The sequence below is a fragment of the Lissotriton helveticus genome, chromosome 7, assembly GCF_964261635.1.
Source record: "Lissotriton helveticus chromosome 7, aLisHel1.1, whole genome shotgun sequence".
Classification (NCBI taxonomy): domain Eukaryota; kingdom Metazoa; phylum Chordata; class Amphibia; order Caudata; family Salamandridae; genus Lissotriton; species Lissotriton helveticus.
This window is the reverse complement of record NC_136068.1, coordinates 540,876,047-540,890,721: the sequence shown is the minus strand read 5'-3', so window position 1 is coordinate 540,890,721 and position 14,675 is coordinate 540,876,047.

Genomic DNA, 14,675 nt, shown 5'->3' with positions numbered 1-14,675 from the left:
AGTCTTCGTAATCGTCCAGTGGTTTTCTATCCTGTTGTTGCAGACCTGAAGGTCTGTGATATGTTTTTTAAGCAGTGAGGTATCTTTGTTTAATAAGTCGGATGTGGCTTCCACCTCTTTAATCCTTGCATTTATATTTCGGATATCTGCCCTTATTAAGGAGACTTCCCTAGGAACTGTGTCTATCCTGGATTCCAGGGATGTGCGGACAGTAGAGATGGCAGATAATATGTCTTGTAGGGTCGGATCATTTTGCACTTCTGTTGGGTGCGTCCTTTCGTGCGCGTTTTCGGGTCCATTTTCTTTTGTGTCTGAACCCTTTTGCCATGCATACTTGTCGAGTTTCACTTACATTGTTACTCAGCCACTTCTTCCTCCTGCCAATGTTACTCTGAATGTTCAGGCTTGACTGACTACTCCTCGCCACCTGCTCTAGGACATACACTGTGTCCGGACTGTCGGGTTTCGCCAGCCAAGTCTTGTTCAGTTTTAGACTCTGTACCCTTGTGATCCTCTCTCTCTGCCAAGGATTGTCACTTCCCTTATTTGATTGTGGCATCAGGGTTACTTCTGTGACTTAATAGTGGTCTCCCCGGCTTCAGGTATATCTTCACAACCTCTCCCACGTGGGCGGCGACTAATATATTTAGTCCCCCTGTCTATTCCTTTCTACTAGACCTCTAAAGCCTAAGTTGTGTTCCCCCGTCGCCACCGAGGCTCGTGCGTAGGTACTGTGCTTTTACAGGCCCTCTGTTCACAGCTCAGCAGGATCGGTTGTGTATGGATGTTTTAGGCCGTTCTTAAAAACCTTAGTTCCAGTGGTTTCCCACCTTTCCACAGGCCGCTCGCTCCTCAGTTTGGGCTGATGATGCAGACCTTTTCCTCACATCCTCTCGCTGTAACCAAAGCCGGCTTCCGTCCGAGGCCATGTTCACTGTTAGTCGAGTTAGCCGAGATTCCTTCTGCCTCCACAGCTCACCCGTGTTGCCACGGGTAGATGTTCTCCTGAGGAAGCGTCTCTCAGGGCCGCCTCGGCGCGGTTATCTTGAGCGTCCGTGGCCATCATGCCAATGACTCAGGCATATCTCCGCTCTCTGTCACACGATTTTTACCGCATTTGCCTCTGGGACCTCCTGTTGCTCACGGGCTGTAGCCCAGCTAATTGCGGCTCTTAAACTCAGATTAATGGATGGATTTTAGGTGTGTTGTTCTGGAGCTGCACTAGTGTGCGGCCATCTTCCTCAGCAGCTGGCCACGCCCCCCTGGTCAACTTTGGAGATTACAGGGTGAAGGAACAAATTCTACCCAAGGAGGTTAAGCAGCGACAGTTTACCTCACCGGAAGTGTCATTATGTCATATTTTCCCTGATATGTCCGCCTCCACAGCCAAAAGGTGGAAAGAATTTGTTAAAATGTTGCATCTGTTCAAGGAACAGGGGGCACCGTCAATGTTTGCTCAGCAAAGTAACCTAAAGGTGCTTGTAAAAGGAAGATTTCATGTATTTTGCAATGTCCCCAAAGCCCAGGAGCAATTGCAACAAATCTCTAACAAGTCCCAATTTTTAAGCTCAGGGCTCTTGAATGGATTCTTTGTCTGTCTGTATATCTCTTTGTCTTTCTTCTTTTCCTTTTACATTTCTAATTTGCCTCAGGTAGCATTCAGGGTTTTCTTTTTTTCACGTCCTGGGGTAGGGAGAGATGGGGTGGGTAGGCCGATAGCTTCTGGCACAAGGTCAAGATGCCAGTTTTGGGGAGTGGGGTAAGCCTGTCGGTTGTGAGCGGGGAAGGTGGATTGCTCACTGCAGCTTTCCAGGGAAGGGGGTGGGTGGGACATGGTTGTGGTAGGGTGGAGGTGGTGTGCAGGAATAGGAAGTAAGAAGGGAAAAAGAGATCCATTTCTAAAATCCATAGTCAAATTTAAATTGTGCTATCCGAATTTTATGGGTAAGTTTGCACCCTGCAAGTGTCATTGTTGCATCAATAATAGACCTTTGGGGTTGGACAGGTATATCGGAGGACTTATTTGTAGGGGTGGGCGGACAACTCCATTCAGCCCACGGAATGTGCAGAGATTTGCCCCTTCCACGATGTAAGCGGAGAAACAAGGCAAATCTCCGCACACATGAGTAGAACGGAGTTGGCCTCCCGCCCGCCTCCCACTTCCCACCTCCCGCCTCCCGGCCGCAGTATTAACCCTATAAAAAGCATTATAAATAACATTTTAAATAACCTTACCTTATCAGTGGCGTCCCCGGGCTTCCATGCGTCTCCATTGCATCTTCTTCTGGGAACTACGCATGCGCAGGCACCAGCGCATGCGCATTTCTGGTGAGGAATGCACATGCACTGGCGCCTGCACATGCGCAGTTCCCAGAAGAAGACTGCATGGAGGCGGATGGAAGACCGGGGGTGCCGCCGATAAGGTAAGGTTATTTAAAATGTTATTTATAATGCTTTTAAAAAAATGTTAATACTGGTAGTGGGAGGCGGGCAGCGCGTAATGGAGCTATGCAGAGGTGCAGAGATTAATTCCATCTCCTTGCCTCTCCGCGTAGGTCCCTTACGCAAATTACACCCACCCTTACTTATTTGTCCTAAATTTTAATATATATTTGAGATCCCTCAAGGGCTAAATCAGTATATCGGTCCAATGGCCAAAAGGGAAATCCTAAAGATGGTGTCCTTTAATGTTAATGGCCTCAATAACAAAAAGAAAATGCGGGTCGTTGAATCCTGTAATAATGCGGAAAATCCAACTGTATTTTAATTCAAGAGACCCATATACTGGTGGGGAAATAAGCGGAATTCCCTATGTTTAGATCCTGGGCAGCATATCACGGCGTCTCTTCTTCCCCAGCAACACATCGGGGCACTTTGATTTTTCTGGTTAAAAAATTTCAAGCAGAGGTGGTGAATTTCGTAAGTGATAAGAGAGGAAGGTGGTACTAGCCAACTTGCCAGCTGGGGGGTAGATACCTAACCTTTGCTAGTATTTATGCCCCAGTGGAAGATAATGCTGAGCCAATATGAAGAATTATTTCATTCTTTAATACACATTGCTGGTGAAATAATCATAGGGGATGGTTTTCATTTTTTATCAAACCCAAATATCATATCCAAAAAGCAATTAAAACTTAAAAGCTTTAAAAGTATTCAAAATGCAGTAAGACTTTGGAGATAATTGACCCCTGGAGGAAAGCATTCCCTACTAAAATCGCATATACCTGTTTTTCGGGCAGATTCCGCGCTTCTTTACAAATAGATGTATTCCTTATATCGAAGGCCCTGAATTTTAGTAATCAGAGAATCCTTTCTAATGGATTTTGGATCATGCAATGATTATTTTAGAGGATAAATTAGGCAAAAACCTGGTTCACCCCAAGAGGTGGACTGTTAATAGACAGATGAAGGAATTTCTCGTAAGAAATCATAGGCCAGCTCCTCCCCATATTGTCTGGGACTCCCTTAAGGCATATATTTGTGGCCTGACTATAGGTAAAGACACAGAAAGTTTTAAAAAAAGAAAGCAAAAAGCAAATCTTAGAGCAGAAGGTTCAGAGCTGCTATGATACGTTACTTAGAAGCCCTTCGGCTTCCAATCAACAAATGCTCGACCAGGCTAAATGGGCTCTAAGTGAGGCTTATTATTTAAAGTGTAAAAACCTCAAACCGTAACTATCGGCAAAAGGTATACAAAGAAAGTATTTTTACAGGAAGGTATCTTTCATGGCAGGCTTGGGAGCAGGCCGCAAGTAATTGGATCAGCATATTGAAATGTCCTGTAACTGGTACCCGAAGCGCGGACCCGGCTAACATAGGGGCTATAATGCTGGAACATTACCGGTGCATCTATGGTCAAAAACAAAGAATTGATAATGCATCCCTGGAGATGTTCCTTCAGGAACAGAACATTCTGGTACTCTCCAGGACCAATAAAATTAATATGATGGGGCCCTTCTCTAAAGAAGAAGTGGGGGTGTTCTACCGGCATTTAAAAAAAAAAAACATTTTCTCGGGTTTTATCAGAATATTTTTTATTGATTGCCAATTCAATCTTAGAGGGAGGCCTGATACCAGAATCATTCAGAAAAGGGAACGTAGTCAGCTTTTTAAAAAAGGAAAAGGACGGCGAAGACCCTAATTCATATCGCCCAATCACACTTTTGAATTCTGACTACAAAATGATTACAAAACTTTTAACCAATAGTTTTAATATAATAGCTTCAAACCTGATCTAATTTGATCAAAATAGTTTTATTGCTGGGAGAAAGCTTGGGCCAAATACGCATTATTTAGCTGAAGCACTAGATGACTATGAGACCAAGAAAATAGAGACTCCTGTTAGATGCAGAGAAGGCGTTTGACCTCATGGACTTTATTCCGTATCTTGTCCAGGTTCGGTGTATGCCCCCAGATCATGGGGTTGATTCAGAGAATGTATCACAATGCAGAAGAATGTATTATAGTTAACGCCTCCGAGGTAGGACAAATTAGCGTTAAACATGGGATCAGACAAGGCTTTCCACTGTCTCCTGGACTATTTGCTTTTTTATTGAGCCTCTGGGTATTACCATCTGAGATAATGTAGATATTCGCCCCCCTCTACCAACTATGGGGAAATTAAAATTATACGTGGATGATATCATGCTCATTCTCGACTGTGACAAGGGGATTCAAGCAAAGGTCTTTGAGATCTTTGCAGAGTTTGAATGTTTCGGCAGGTGTGACATTAATAAGAAGAAAACAATAATAATCCAGTGTGCATGCAAGTCTGATGTCTTGCATACTGATATCATGTCATGCGTAAACTCTCAACCCAAAAAATGACTTGGGAATTAATTTTTCGTCACAAATCGCTGGCCTGTACGATCTAAATTTTGCTAATCTTCTTTTGAAAGTACAGGATTTATTGCTCCGCTGGAACTCGCTCCTGTTAACCATTATGGAGAGGGGTACACTGATTAAGATGTCTGTTCTCCCACTGTTCAATTTCTTATTCTCTGCAATTCTGTGTGTTTTAAAAGCACCTTTTTTTGGTAAGCTAGTGCTTCATCATATCCTCTAAATACATATACTTTTTTACATACATTTGATTGGATGATTGCTAACTAATGAATACAGACATTTGTGTTTGTGTGAAAACTGACATAGATCCTCGTAGTAATAGCAGACAGTGCTGTATCAGATGTTTAGTGCGTTGAATGGGCGCATTGTACACTAAGCTACAAATGGCATATCGCTCTGTTCAATGTAAGACAGTATAACTGATGGCGACAACACATGTTGTAATAAGGCTTGTGTGGGTCCCCTCTTAACCGCATGCGCGCTAGCGGTTTTCCCGCTGCGCGCTACGATTCGCAAAAACGCTCGTTACGTGACAAGGTCAGCTCGTCACACGCGCAGCGCAGGTAACGCCCATGACGAGCTGACCTTGTCACGCGCGTCGAAGGGGTTAAAGGGCGCACGGTCTAATAAATGGCGTTGAAAATAAATTGAAACACTTTAGTATTCCGTTGATTGAATGGCATTTCAAGCAGTATTCTCATGTTTATGTCCTGTGGGTCAGACGTGTGACGAACATTGACGTATTATGACCAACATTGACGTACGTCTGAGACAGTATTAGCTGCCTCAGAGCTCATACAACCTATACTGAGACTAACTTTAAGCTGTGTACCCCTCAGCCATTAGCTTTTGCCAGTATCATAACTCACATTCTTCTGTCACTGGTTGTCTGTAATCCAGTCATGACGTATGGAGGTTTTGCCAATGCATCAAGTCAATTGTTCATCTCATTAGTGCCAGCAATTGTAAAGAATGATCCACATTTAGTACCTTACACAGGATACCGTCTGAACAGGATACCGTCTGAAATACGCCCACCATTTTCACCTTTCATGGATTACTCTGCAATCAGGTCCCCGAGCCCAGTTGCAGTGCAGCCTTTAAAAGTGCATTTTTTACGAGCGTTTTTTGAATTTTGGTTACTAACCTCTTCATTATTACACGGCCAACGTTACACGCCATCCACTGACAGAGCCAGCCAGGCTGTGGAGGAACGCATGAGTGCATTGAAAGGAGCCTGCCCTGCCCTGACAGTGATGGAGCGAGATAGAAAACAAAATTTTGTTTAAACTCGCAAAGTCACATTTCCATAACATGAATAAAATTAATAATGATTTGTGATATGTCGTGCTAATACAACCTAGATTAAACTTTACACGTGGGGGGACTAACATGTGTGCTCATAAACGTGCATATTTGTTGCATCTTTTTGTTCGTGCAAAATAATAAAATAATTTATTGTTTTTGTTTTTGTCATTACTAACTGCTGCAAACTTAAATAAGCATGTGCTTGTTTTGCTTTTTCTTGTCTGTGTGATGTCATTTCTACTATTCTAGGTGCATATGGGTCTCATAGAAAAACGGAGACTGGTAAATATAAACGCTGCTTTATTTGTTTGCAATGGCTAGGTAACATTTTGATTAATCGGGTGGGTTAATTAATTAGTAAACCATGGGGTGGATACAGAATATACTTTATTTCTTACATTAATACTTTTCTTGTGTTTGTTTTATACTAGAAATCATAAGTTGCCTGCTTTTGAGGCCTAACTATTTGAGCCGCAGAAAAAGAGCTAATCCATATTTCTGCAGAAAGTCACGAGACGCCCATTCTGAATTAAAACGTTTATTGAAGCTGCATTCACAAAGCAAAAACTGATGAGCTGACATCATTCTGTCGGACATGGCCAAGGTCGAAAGTGAACTTTTTGTCAGTCCTTAACTTGGCATCCGCGGAAGTCGTGCTGTAAGACTATGGAAGCTGCGAGGATGACTTAAAACAAAGTTGCAATCGCAGGAAGCCTCTGGCTTCACGTGGAAGAGACAATGGTCTTTGTAAGACATGAATTTGTGGAACTTTTTAAGAATCGGGTGACATGTCACTTGTCACTCTCAGCCAATGGGACGTCGAGTATTTCTGAAAACTTTCCTTTGCTAGTTTAGTTAGCGTAGAAAGGTATAAAAAGTCATGCCCTTAGGGTTGGGCTGGCTGCTGCTTTCTGACTTTCCAGATGAGGGTGATGTGCTGCTGGACTTTACGTGGAGCACGTAAGAATCCTCAAAGATCTTTACTTTAATTTCTGTCTATTTAGCTCAGTTAGGGAAATAGGTTTTAGAAATGCTAAACTTTATATAATTTCTTTAAATTGATTCAATTGCTTAAATTGTATTTTTCTTATTTCTTACCATCATGCTTGCTTTATTGCAAATATATTTCATTTATAAAACTTTCAATATATATACCATAATTTAGAAAATAAAATCTTACTTTTGACAAACAAGCTGGTCTTGGTTATTTAGAAGTATAGGTTACCATTAGCTAGATCACGTCGCCTATGGTGGTCGTTTAAATGGTTGGGTTTTATTCTAATGACAATATTCTTTCTGCAAATGTATAAAAATGTATATATTGTGTAGATAATGTGTATATAGATTTATTCTGACCACCTGATTCAGTAGGCCCAAAATATATCAGGTTCATAAATGGGTCCATAATTAGTATAGAATTTTGTTTATAGGTTATGAAGTTGGGTAGTGTAGTTTATGATATATTTTCTATAGCCCGCTGGATCAATTCTCTGGTAGCAGAAATTGATGGTTGCTAAGGGGTAACCAAGGTAACATGTTGGTTGCTAAGGATTGCGTCATGGTATGCAAATAGGATTAATGTTTTAACACTTGTTAAGTTCGTTTTTCGTGCCTATCTGTAAGCTATACCGGTATAGATTGTGTGGCGAGAAATTAGTCACGCAAGCCATCTGTTCAGTTTGTAGTGATATCGCCGAGTATCACAAGAGGTATCGCCGTGTACCATAGTGTTGTCGCCGAGCAGCACAGTTTTAGGGCTAGGTCTGAATCTTGTATAGTGAGGGTTTTCTAAGAAATCAAAGCAGCATGAGAATAGGGACAAAGCGCCTTCCATAAAACTCACTGTGATGAGAGTATTAGTTATATCCGAGCTTGAGTGAAGGGTAAAATTAGCGTCGGTGCATGATTATCTATAAACAGGTTAGAGTCCTGTACGGGTACATGTTTCATATCTATAAACAGGTGAGAGCCCTGTACGGATAACGTCGTTATTTTGCTAACGGTGCATGAATTCTATAAACAGGTGAGAGTCCTGTACGGATTTCATGTGTGTTTGAATTTAGGGAATTTTCCGTGTAAAAGTGCGAGTTTGAGTTGTATTTTATGTTCAAGTGGAACTCTTAGAACTTTCACTTCGCGGTGGGTTCAGAGCAAAGCGAGTTCATAATTATACGTGTTAGAAGGGTGGGGTAAGGTTACTCTACTGACAATTGAATATTATCCTTAGTGTGAATAGCGCCGTCTATTCCGAAGTGTGGATACTTGAATGTATGTAAACTATCCTAAATAGTGAAACGAACAGATGTTGTCTTTATAAGTCATTGTTAAGAATTAATTTACACTGAAAAGTGTTCTTAAAATGGCGCTGTGAAAAGATTTTGTGAAGGAGGGGTAAGCGCCAGGAGTGAGAAGCGAGAAACCGCAGCTGCTGTGTACGTCACAGAGCCGCGCTGGGATTGGGTGACCTACGTCACAGGCTATATTCTGATTGGCTCCTAAGTCTTTGACGGCCTGTGAGCTGATTGGTCCTTCGGAAATTCTCCAAATTTATTGGTCGAGCTGAAAAGTGACACAGCTCAACTGCCATTGGCTTGTTGGTGTGTTTCGCGCACGGATTGGTTGTTTTGCGGAACATCCCGGAAATATTTTACGAACGATTTTGTGAATTAAATTTAACTTTTGAAAATGAGTTATCATTTTAAATATGCTGAGAAAAAGACAACATTATTTCAGAAATTTAAGAATTTATTTTCACCTGACAAGAAAATCGAAACGCGAGGTGGTAAACTACTTCATAAGTATAAAACACCTGCAGCGTACATGGAAGGTGAATACGGATATCATACTGTCTTATGGTTCGACAGTTGGAAACGTTATACTAAAAACGATGGTGTTTTGGCTTGGCCTGACGATGGTTCATTTAATGTAAGAGTTTTAAGAAATTTACGAGAGAAAATGAATGCTCTTGTTCCAAAACCGAGACCAACTCAATTTGAAGCTTTAGTTGAGTGGGAAGATGAGATGTATCAGTTACAAAGAGAAGCTAGTGGAATTAAAAGACCTTCTAAAAATCCATCATGGAAAAGAGAAACTCATGAAGATAGATTACGAATGTGGAGACAGGGAAACATGAGTGAAGGATTGTATTTAATTCATGAAATGGTAATGGGTTCTCCTACAGGGAAATCTATGGAAAGTGAATCTGAGGATGCAATTATGGAAGAAATATATACAACTGCTAGAAATAAACAGCCTAATCAGCCTTTGAGACCTCCTAGATCATGGTCTACTCCGGTGGTTTCTACTGAAACTTCACCGAGTGCACCTCCAATTAGTGAAGCTCCTAAACTTTATCCAAATAATTGTGAAATCACTGAAACTCCTAGAAGATCAGAATTCGAGAATGCTCGAAACGAAGGTAGACATTTTTCAATGACTCCAAGAGCAAGGGAACCTCCAAAAGATTATACAAGAGAGACAAGAAACGTTGAGGATGATGATTATAATGAATATTTAAAGTCTAAAGAAGAATTAATCAAAAGAATGACAAAAGGCATGGAAGCTGTTACAGTTCCAGTAACAATAGGTCCTGTTCAGCCTGTATTTGATCAAAGAAATACAAACAAAACTGGATTAACTATTCCTTTAAATACAGAAATTCAAAAGCCTGCTGAAAAATTTTATTCAGACTTAACTGAATTAAACACTTCTAGATCGAGAATGCCTGATTTAACCTTTAATGAGGATTTATCTCCAAAAACACCAATGGGTGCTATGTCAGATGTAGGAAGTCCTGAAGTCAGGGTAACCACACCAAAACTTGATGTGGCCAAATTAAAGGCGAATATAGAAGAATTAATAATTGGAACAATTGGCCCAGATAGTTTAAATTACTATCGGGATGATGAACTACTATTCATTTGCAAAAGTATTCAGTGGAAAACGAAAAATAAATATGATCAACTAGAGGATCTAGCTGCAGAACTTGAAATCGATGTAAGTAAACAAAAAAAATTTTACAAAGCATTACAGATTAGATTTTTCAGAAAGCGACATTGAGAGTTTGAACTCAATGGGAAGAATAGTTCACATTAAAGATTTGATTGTCTATATCAAAAAGCTAGGAGAACTGAACAAATGGAGAGTGAAATGGACCAAAAGGAAGGAAGATGAAAGATTGGAAAAATTGTCAAAACAATTTCCAATGAGAGAAGTTGCAGGTGGAGGATATGTTCATGTCCCATGGTCGAGACAAGACATTCTGTTATTCACAAATGACTTTCCTAAATTAAGAGAGAAACCTGTTGAGTGGTACAGGCAAGTCGATAGATTTATCAAAGTGTCAAAAGTTCTGTGGATTGATTTAGATGGATTTTTTGACATTGTAGTTCCATCTGATCTTTGGACAGAATGTAAAATATCTATTAGTTGGCCAAAAACAGAACCTGAACGAATCAAAGAAACAGGTGCCCCAAATCCACTTGTAATGGATTTTTATGAGAAAGTAATTGTTTGGATGAAAAACAAAATTCCACCCAAAGAAGTTGATTGGGTTAAAATAGAAAGAACAGAGCAGGAAACAAAAGAATCAGTTCATTCTTTTTATGAAAGACTACTGTTAATCTTTAAACAATACAGTGGTTATGAAAAATTAGATGAGAAAGACATGAGTCATTTTATCTATAGATTTGTTTATGGATTAAAACCTGAAATTGGAGAAATGATCAGAACTAGTATTGTCGGATGGCAAGCACTATCTATAGATGATATTTTAAGAAAAGCAAAATATTGTAGCGATGAATTAGAAGTAAAACAGAAGAAGCTGAAGGAGAAAGCCATGTGGGCACAGGTAAAGGTGGCTGAGCAACAGATTGCCAGCATGGGAAATAAGAACACTAATTTTGTTCAAACTGGAAATACGAACCAGATACAAGGAAAGTTTAAAGGTAATAATTTCCAAAAGAAATTTAGCCCAAAGATAGAAGAGCTGAAACAAAGATTACCTTGTTTTAATTGTGGCGAAATTGGACATTGGAGGGACGAGTGTCCTCATCCTCCTAGAAACTTAAAGAATCCCTTATTGAATCCACAGATGCAGAATGGTGTTAACGTGCAGCAACAGCTACAGATGCAACAGGGGTTAAATGAATTTAATATTCAGCGACAGTTACAACAACAGCAACAACAACAGGTGAATAATCGTCAAGATCAATTGCCACAACCACCTTTTCCGAATTGTGGGGGAGTTCAAAAATATAATCCAAACGTGGGATTTCAGGGATGTGAACAGGTAATAAAACCACAAAAACAGCAAAAGCAGCAAAAGGTTCAAATGCAAAATGCTTCACAACAGTTTTTATTAACAGAAAGCCAAGACAGTGATTCTGATGATTATTGCTGACGGTGCCCGAGAGAGGAGGAAGAGTGTGTTGTTGGAGCCACTCTTGAGGTTGACCAGTCCGGTCCTTATGTAAACGGGAAAGTTAATGATGTAGACATCACTTTTCTAGTGGACACTGGTGCTACCCGTTCTACTGTTAGATCAGTAGAAATTGAAAACCTACCTCTCTCTGGGGATACCATCCAAGTTGTCGGAGTAAGTAATCAGCAAATTAAAACAGACTTAACTGATCCAGTACCTGTTGAAATTGGAAATTACAGAGACAAACACAGATTTGTGGTTTGTAATAGTAGTCCAGTAAATCTATTAGGGAGAGACATCCTATGTAAAATGAATTGCAGAATATATTGTTCACCTGAAGGAGTTGAATTACAAACAATGGAGGAAGATGGTTTGTACAGAATGACAATGATGATGATGGAAGCAGAAGAAACAAAATTGTTTCCTGCATTTGAAGAAAAGGATTTACCTGAAGAGCTAAAGGAAACAGTGAAATCTGAAATATGGGATTTTACTGGGAATGAAATGGGTCTGATGAAAAACGTAGATCCTGTTAAAATTGCATTGAAACAGGGAATAGAATTTCCAAATACTCCACAGTATAAAATGAAAACAGAAACAATTGAAGGTGTTACACCTGTAATTGAAAAGTTAATCAAGCAAGGTGTATTAAAAGAAATGAAGAGTAGCTCTTGTAATTCACCAATTATGGGAGTTAAAAAGGCTAACGGAACATTTAGGATCGTACAAGATTTGAGAAAGGTTAATCAAATTGTCATTCCATGTTGTCCTGTGGTTCCAAATCCAGCAGTAATTCTATTTCAGATTCCATATGATGCTGAATGGTACACAGTCATTGACCTTTGCAATGCATTCTTTACTGTTCCTTTACACCCAGACAGCTATGAAATCTTTGCTTTCAGATTCCAAGGTAAGACCCTTGGATGGACAAGAATCCCTCAGGGCTATACAGAAAGTCCTTCAATCTTTAACGAACTGTTAAAAAGATCATTAGAAGATTTAGACTTACCAGGTAGGTCTACGCTGGTGCAGTATATTGATGATTTGTTAATAGCTGCAAAGACAAGAGAAAATTGTGTAACAGACACAATAATTCTGTTAAATCGCCTTGCAGAAGAAGGACATAAAGTGTCCCCAGCAAAACTACAGTTTTGCAAACAAGAGGTAAAATATCTTGGTCACAGAATTGCAAAAGGAAAAAGACAAGTAACAATAGAGAGAATAAAAATGATTCAAGCAATGTTACCGCCAAGAACACAAAGACAGGTCAGAATGTTCCTAGGAATGGTAGGTTACTGTCGACAATGGATAAGTGGATTTTCAGTAATTGCAAAACCACTACAAAGACTGACCAAATCAGATGTAAAAGATCCAATTATTCTCAATGATGCTGAGATGGAATCTTTTGAAAACCTGAAAAAGAGCTTATGCCAAGCTCCTGCTTTGGGTATGCCAAATTATGAGAAAGATTTTGAACTGTATTGCAGTGAGAGAGAAGGATGTGCATTATCTGTATTAATTCAGAGACATGGAAATCTAAAGAAACCTATTGCATACTTCTCTGCAGTTCTTGATCCAATTGCAAAAGCATTACCAGGTTGTTTAAAAGCAGTTGCAGCTACTAGTATCAGCCTTGAACAAAGTGAAGGAATCATTATGGGATTTCCTGTGAAAGTTTTTGTGCCTCATTCAGTTGAAATATTACTGACAAGAGGTAAGACTCAACATTTAACAAGTAGCAGATTGACAAAGTATGAGAAAATCATACTGGGAGCAGATAATGTTTCGATTTCAAGATGTTTGAATCTGAATCCTTCTACATTACTACCTGATTCTGAGATTGTTGATGACATTGAGACAGAACATGAATGTTTAGATGTCATGGAATTCTGCACTAAACCCAGAAAAGACATCAAAGACAGACCTTTGCCTGAATCGGATTTTGTCTACTTTGTAGATGGCTCATGCTTAAGATCCGAAGGTGGTGTCTTGAAAGCTTCATACTCAGTTTGTACAGTCGAAGATGTTGAAGAAGCATCATGTCTTGAAGGAGTTCGTTCAGCACAAGTGGCTGAATTGATTGCTTTAATTCGTGCATGTGAAATATCGAAAGATATAAGAGTTACCATCATTACTGATAGCCAGTATGGGTACGGAGTTGTGCATGATTATGGACAACTCTGGTCACAAAGAGGATACATGACATCAACAGGATCACCAATTAAAAATGCAGTTTTCATTAGAAGATTAATTGAAGCAATACAATTGCCAAAAGAAATTGCTATAGTCAAGTGTGCAGCGCACACTAGAGGAACTGATTATATTTCCAAAGGAAATGCCTTCGCAGATGAAACAGCAAAGTACTGCGCAAGGAAAAATTATTCTTACAATCGGAATAGAAGTACAGAAACTGATTCAAATTCATTAATGCTAACAACTGTTGTAGAAACATGGAATGAGATTAGAGATTTACAAAACGAAGCAGATGATGAAGAAAAAGACCAGTGGTTAAGATCAGATTGTAGACCACGTGATGAAGATGGAGTGTGGGTTTACAAAGATGGCAGAGTAGTTTTACCAAATTGTTTGATTTCTGACATGGCCAGATTATATCATGGTCCTGCACATTTAGGGAGAGATTCAATGGTCAGACTTTTTAGAGAAACATGGTTCAATACCAAATTCAGAACAATTGCAGAATCTTTTTGTCAAAGGTGTTTGTCATGCCAACAAATGAATCCAAACAGAAAATCAGTGGTGGGGACAGGAATAATTGGTCGAGAGGGTGGTCCCTTTACCAGGTTACAAATAGATTTCATTGAAATGCCCTTACACAACTGTTTAAAATATGTACTTGTAATTGTATGCTTATTTTCAAGGTGGGTAGAGGCTTTCCCTACACGACATTGTGATTCAATTACAGTAGCAAAACTATTGCTCAGAGAAATCATCCCAAGGTACGGTTTTCCAGTCACTATTGAGAGTGATGGAGGAAGCCATTTTGATAATAAACTGTTGAAGTTAATTTGTGAAGCTATGAGCATTGAGCAGAAAATACACTGTGCATACAGACCAGAGGCATCAGGTGTAGTTGAACAAA